The sequence below is a fragment of the Grammomys surdaster genome, unplaced genomic scaffold (assembly GCF_004785775.1).
Source record: "Grammomys surdaster isolate TR1022 unplaced genomic scaffold, NIH_TR_1.0 259, whole genome shotgun sequence".
Taxonomy (NCBI): Eukaryota; Metazoa; Chordata; class Mammalia; order Rodentia; family Muridae; genus Grammomys; species Grammomys surdaster.
In genome coordinates this window covers 4041847-4049315 of record NW_021604700.1, presented here as the reverse complement: position 1 = coordinate 4049315, position 7469 = coordinate 4041847, and the positions used below count along the sequence as shown (strand labels likewise).

At 43.4% G+C, this 7469-nt stretch overlaps 1 pseudogene; it reads right to left on the bottom strand.

The window, feature by feature from the left end:
* Positions 1 to 5219: 5219 nt before the first annotated feature.
* LOC114627860 lies at positions 5220 to 5560 on the bottom strand (annotated as a pseudogene).
* Positions 5561 to 7469: the final 1909 nt, after the last annotated feature.

Below are 7469 nucleotides of genomic sequence, written 5' to 3'. Positions count from 1 at the left end.
GGTTCCAACCAGTTTTCATAACATACTTCAGTTTCTGAGCTATTCACTCAATTTCTGCCTCTTCTGAAAGGTATTTCTCTTTGAATTTATTTGATCACCTTATTATTGATAAACACTGAAATGCTTTATTCACAATATTAAGTTTATTATTAATAAATACTTAAATATCTTTATTAAACTCATCTTTAAAAAAAAAACAATAGATCTACACCGAAAAGCTTTCTCTAGGTTTTTCTTCTTTTACTTCCGTTGTCTCCCCTCCGGCCTACACATTTCTATTTTAGAGTACCAGAAATTACAAATATGTTTTTGAGAATGACTGTATCTAACCACAGACCACCATAGGAAAATGACTAGTCATAACAGTGGCCTACATGGCATAAATTCGAAAGCTCTTTCACTAAACGTCTTCTCTGATACGCTATGTGGTCTTGAATCCCTTCTATGTAGGAGTACATAGCACTTAAGGTAGAAGCTTTCCATTCGCTGTTGAAACTACAGAACAGGTAAAACCTCACCTCCTTCTCAATCTTCCATTGGTTCCCTTCTGGCTACCAAAAAATTCTAAAGTTTCCAAAGCCCACTCTGTCTATCCAACATTGTCCCTGTGGCCACCATTTGATAAGCAGGAGAACCGTGTCACTTCTGAGTTCTGAGCATGCCCAGTACATCTTTCCTGTTTCAGAGTTCCCTCTCTGCTTCATCGTGTGAGCTTATCAACAGACAACATCTAGCACGGCTCGGGGAGCGCTTCAGTTCCACCTTGGCTTATTGGTTCCTTTTCTCACTTTGTGGAGAAAAGCAATTTAAGGAAGAAAGGACTTCTTTTGACTTGCAGTTTGAGAGTAAGTCCATAATGGCAAGTGAGACTACAGCAGAGCAATTATAGCTGAGGCAGCAGAAGTGTGTGTTGTCTGGTCACAGAGACATAGCTCCCAGGTGATTCTAAATCTAGCTAAGATGACAATCAAGATTCACCATCATACATGGTTATAATTGTATATACACATAAATATGTGCATATATATATATATATATATATATATATATATATATACACCTGCACGCCTACGCGCACATATATTTATACTTTTAATTCTCTTGATTTAGTAAGAACTCCTCTGCTTTGAAGTAACAGAGCCAGCACTGGCGATGTGCCACTGAGTGCTGTGAGTTTGATCTCTAGTATTCCTAAGGAGGAAGGAGAGAATGGACTTCTACAAGTGGTCCTCTGATGCTCACATACTGGCCGTAAGGCGTCTGTGTGTGTGTGTGTATGCATGTGCACACACACGGGGGAGGGCAGAGCTCAGTTGATAGAATGTATCAACTGAATGTATCAACTCTGAAAATCTATTCAGATTGGAAACTCATTAACCCAACGAGACTCAACCAAACTCCTTTATTACAGGTAAAAGAAAGGATACACTGGTTGAGCTTTTAAAATACAATAGCATGACCCCATTAAAATAACAAAACATTAAACTAGGAACTTATGCATAACATTTATACACATTTCAAAGGGTGCAGAATGGAGAAAACCATGAATAAGTCGCGAACACTTAGTTACAAGGAAACATCTGCCTCTGCTTCCGAAACCACTGGGAATTCCTGTGTATCTTCCCTCTCTTCCTCCCTCCCTCCCTCCCTCCCTCCCTCCCTCCCTCCCTCCCTCCCTCCCTCCCTCCCTTCCATCGTGTATGGATGCTTTCGTGTGTATGTCTCTACACCACATACCTGCCGAGTGTCTGAGGGGGGAAGAGAGCATCAGAGCACCAGAGATTAGAGTTACAGACAGTTTTAAGTCCCCACACGGGGTTCTAGGAGTCAAACTCAGAGCCTCCACAAACCCAGAGCCACTGTTAGTTTCAGTTGGTTTTGCTTTTGAGAGGATCTCACTAGGGAGCTCTCACTGTCCTGGAATTCACTATGTAGTCCCAGCTAGCTTCAGACTCACAGAGATGGACTTGTCTCCACCTCCCAAGTACTAGAATTAAAGGTAAGGTCTCCCATGCCCTGGTTGGCCAGTGATCTTCCTCACTGAGCTCTCTCCAGCTCTGCTTGGGGTTCTTACCATCTGGGTGCAGCACTGCTGCTGGTGGCTCCTAAGCAGTGTGGTGTTTGCAATTTTGACTTAATTGCAGTAAGTAAGCTGGGGCTGCCTGTAGAATGCTTATTCCAGAAAGATCCCCAGGTTCTTAATTTTTTTTTTTTTTTTAAAGAAAACTGCTTTGAGTTTTACTAAGTTTTTCTTTACAGAATGCTTACAAGCATCCTCTGGCAGCCCCAGATAACCCTCTTCTCTCTTGGGGTGGAGCTAAGTGTGTTGCCACTAATCTAACCGTTTCTAAAAGATGTCACTCCTCCTCCCTAGCAAAGCTGGAAATTAAGGCCTTTGATGTCAATAAAGCCTGAATGTGGCAGCTGTCTGCACGGTCCAACACAGAAGCCTATGCCTCCAACAACTGTAGACTTGGTCTTTGACAAGGGGCTTCTGCTACCTGGGACCTTCTTGGTTGTAGATGACTTGCCAGCCTCTCAGGACCATGTATACCTCAGCAGTTGGGATGCTGAGGTGAATTACGCAACAGTAACTTCCTCTCTTGTTCCAACCTTCTTCATCCCCTTTTAGCAACCAATGATGCCAGGATCATGTGAAAATGAAATGAAATGTTTTTTTTATATATTTTTAAATTTATTTTGAGGGTGGTGGTGGCGCACGCCTTTAATTCCAGCACTTGGGAGGCAGAGGCAGGCGGATTTCTGAGTTCAAGGCCAGCCTGGTCTACAGAGTGAGTTCCAGGACAGCCAGGACTACACAGAGAAACCTTGTCTCAAAAAACCAAAAAAAAAAAATTATTTTGATTTTGTGTGTAAATGTTTCACCTTCACGAGTGCATGTCCGTGTGTGTGTGTGTGTGTGTGTGTGTGTGTGTTCACATGTGTGCCTGGTGCCCACAGAGGCCAGAGGAGGGTCTCAGATCCTCTAGAACTGGAGTTAAAGATGGTTGTGGGACACAGTGTAGGAGATGGGGACCAAACCTAGGTCCTCTGGAAACGTAGCAAGTGATCTTGCCTGCTGAGGTGTCTCTCCAGCCCCAGGTGAAATAACTACTGTTTTATTTTCTCTTTTATTTTTCTTTTTGAGGTTATAATATAATCACATCATTTCTGCCTTCCCTTTATTCCCTCCAAACTCTCCTGTATGTCTCTAGTTGCTTCCTTTCAAACTCATAGCCTTATTTTAGAGTTGTTGTGTATGTGCGTGTATATGTATATACATAGATATATTCCTAAATATAAGCTGCTCAGTCTGAATAATTTACTCATATGTATGTTTTCAGGGCTGACCATTTGGTATTGGATAACCAATTGGTGTGCTCTTCCCTGAAGAAGGCTGTTTCGCCCACTCTCAGTATTCCTTAGTTGCCTGTATTTCTTCTCACAGGGCTCTACCTCATGGGCTTTCCACTGTCCACTCTTGCATGTCTCTTGTTCAGCTCATATTTTAGGCACTCATGCTGGTAAGACTTTATGGGTGTAGCTTCTGAAGTTACTATCTCACACAAATCTCCCTGATCCTCTGGCACTTACAATCTTTCTCCCCTCTCTTCTGAAATGTTCCAAGCCTTAGGGACAGGAGTATTTTATAAATGTATCCATTGGGATTGGGCTCCACAATTCTGCATTCTGATTGGTTGTGGTTTTCTGTAGTGGCCTCCATCTGTTACAAAGAGAAGTTCTCTCGATGATGGGCAAGGACTACACTTACCTGTGGGGATAAAGACAAATGTTTAGAATGCAGTTAAGGGATTATGCTGGTTTCAAAAAGTGGTGGTGGTAGGTTCTCCTCCAAGATCCAGGACTGCACTGGCCCTGTGTAGTTGGCTGGGTTTCCAGTACCAAGCATGGTTTCTCTCTTGATGAGAGGAACTTAAGTCCAATTAAAGAGTTGCTGGTAATCACCAAGATATACATGCCACTAGTGCGCCCTTAGGCTTATTGTGCTATGTGGTCACTGGTGGTTGTTGCTGGGTAGGACTGCTGACAGCCTCCCTCCTTTGGAAGCTTGCATAGCAACTTCTGGTACCATGAAAACAAGTCCTTAGAGAGGACTCACAGGTCAGTTCCAGCTCAGGAGCCTCTGAGTAAAATACACAGTGTCTTCAGTAATAGGGACTAACCTTTAACCTCTGGGGGACAATCCAGGGCAATACCAATAGGCTGTATGTTTGGGGAATCTCTTGGACAACCCTGAACAACAACTCAAATGATGGCTTCTCCCTCCCTCTTCTCTCTTCCACTGGCACCGGGCATGGATCCGATGCACAGACACTCATATACATACAATACTAAAATAAGTAATTTTTTTGTTTGTTTTTTTGAGACAGGGTTTCTCTGTGTAAACCTGGCTGTCCTGAACTCACTCTGTAGACCAGGCTGGCCTCGAACTCAGAAATCCGCCTGCCTTTGCCTCCCAAGTGCTGGAATTAAAGGCGTATGCCACCACCACCCGGCCAAAAGATTTTTATTTATTTTATATACTTGAGTGTTCTATCTGTATATACACCTGGGTGCCAGAAGAGGTCATCAGACTCCATTACAGATGGTTGTGATCCACCATGTGGTTGCTGGGAATTGAACTCAGGACCTCTGGAAGAACAGCCATTTAACCACTCTTAACCACTGAGCCATCTCTCCAGCCCCTCAAGTAATTTTTTTAAAAAGAGGTTTCTGAAGCCTGATATAGCGGTTTTTGTTAGGTGGTCTTTGGTGCTTAGAGGGAGCACTGCTAGCCCAGATAATAAGTATTTAAACTATGTATGTATATTTCTGCAAGGAATTACATGTAGCGTTTTTTAAAAGATAGGTTTTGTTTGTTTGTTTGTTTGTTTGTTTTTTAATTTTGAATAATTTATTGTTCTAATAAAAGTATAAAGTATGGAAAATCACTGTATCTGAATCATTTCAGAAAGCAGAGACATTTCCACTAGCAGACGTGAGTTTTTAGCACCTTTGAGAAGACAGTTAAGACAAGTGGTACTGCCCACCTCGGATGACAGGTAGCTGCTCATCTGCCTGGCATTGCGTGGCTCCTGTGACTGGAGAGTCATTTGGTTCATTTCTCTACATTTTGAGAGTGCCACAGAACAACTTAAGGAGGAGGAAGGTGTTCACCCAACATAGCTGGTGGTGAAGCTGGAGCGGGAGGCTGGAGGTCAGCTGGACAGTCCAAAGGCGCTGACGATGCAGTACATGATCTTGTTCTCCAATCGGACTGTGCAACTCCCGTCCGTGGAGCTGTCCCAGAAGCAAGAACTTGCGGTGTGTAACCCAGCACCGTTCTTCTGCATGATCACACAGGTCACAATGTATTTAAATGTTTCCCCAGTTTGGTGAGTTGGCTCAAAGTCTGTTCTACAACATTAGTGGTCCACTGGTTGACTTTGCTGTGCTGGTAGGCATTACCACTGATGGTGCTTTCTATAGCCTCCTTTACGATGTTGCTCACTTCATCAACCACAAACGCAGTCTCCTCGGAGGCCTGGAAGTCTTCCATCTTTCCTCTAGCGTGTCTCCTTCACCCACCGAGTAGAGTGGACTCTTTTTAAAAGATAGTTAATAATGTGATTCCTTTTGACTCTTTCAGGCATCCTTACTGTTACTTTACCTCCTTCTTCTGCCTTTACCTTTTATGGAAGCATCCTACCATTTACAGAAGACTCTAAGTGATCTAAATAGAATTAGGCAAGCGCCCTTCCCTCCTTAACGAGCACCCTCGCTCTCCCATTTCCCCAGTCAGATCATTTGTAGCTGCTATTCCCCTCTCTGCTGTGCCCCAATTCCCCTACTCTGGCAATGGTCCCTTTTGACTTTGCTAGTTTTTGCAGCTACTTTGAGATATGTACTCCCATCTACAGATTTGGAGCTAGGAGCCTCCGATGAGAGATAACATGTGATATTTGTCTTCCTGGGTCAGAGTTACCTCATCCAATATAATCTTTTCTAGTTCCATCCATTTGCTGGACTAGACCCCAGAAAACATAAAATAACCTTTGAGAGATACTTACCACAGGTCCGAACTCTATCTAAGCATTTGCCAGATATGTCTCTGAGGTGGAAACTTCTAGTTTCTTTGGAAAGTTAGTTACATCAAATGATGGTTTGCTGGGTCACACAGGTGAAAAGATGTCTTACTAAAGCAGACACGTGAAAGAATGTTTTTCTGAAGCAGACACAGGTGAGGGGATGTTTTAATATGCCAAACACATGAATGGACCCCTGATGGAGGAGTATAAATATGACCCCACAGAGCGTGAAAGACGAGCACTTAACATTGTTTGGTTTCCTCCGTCTCACTATTGTTCAATAACACACACACACAAACACACACACATGCATATACATGTATTGGTTCGCCTTACATAGCTTTGTTGAGCTCAAATTGTGGTAATGCTCCCATTGACAGAAACTTGCCCAAGAACTGCTCGTGAGGCTCTTGTGCTGTAGCTCGCTTCAAGGCCTTACCTCAGGCTAATTGGTGAGCCTGCCAGTTTCTTCAGGATTGAACTGTAGCTGCTGGTTTGTGTGTCATGCATGTCTCGCCTGCCTAGGACTGGGCTGCAGCTACTGAGTCATATTTGGTGTTTGCTATGGGACTGACCTGCTAAGAAAGAGCGGGCTTGCCCCCACTGAACAGGTCCACTTCCCCCACATCCTAATAACTTTTCTCTTCCACTACTTCTGCTGGGTGGTGGACTAGAGGAGAAGTTGAACCCTTATTAAAAGTAGGTTGTAAAAATTTTATGCCTTCATGTCTCACTCAAGATGCCACAGTGAGGATCATGGGTTCAAATCCTGTTCCTAATGACCTTGAATAAATAATCTACCTGTGCCTCTTCATCTGAGGAAGGAGCCATTATGGAAGAATTGCTGGAAGAACAAGGTGTGTTGACCTATCCGGAGCAGGGAGACAGTCCCTGCCACATGGTGAGCATAGTTTTAGTGCTGGCTGCTCACGTCTCTGGGTTGAGCTCTATGATGAGTTTGTTTGTTTGTTTTCTTTAAACGTTTAATTACTGGTAGGCAAGGTACCGTGGTGCACATGTGGAGGGCAACTTGCAGGAGTCAGTTCTCGTCTTCTGACATGTGGATCTCAGGGGTTGAACTCAGGTTCTCAGGCTTGGCAGTGTGTGCCTTTGCCCACTGTGCCATCTCACTGTGGCCTGAGTTTTGTTTTGTTTTTTTAAGACTTGAAGTTTTTCTCTTCGTGACATTTCAAGGGAGCACAATTGCCATTGTGCTTTTTATTCATCCTTGTAAAGTGTGAAAGATTTCCACACGGAACCTTTTGTGGAAGACTCATGATCCAAATGGACTCAGGTAACTAAAACACTCGATATAGTTAGTCCTCAACAGGCTACTTTGTGCGGCGTTACAATGTAACAGTGGTTAGTGAGTATTAAGTC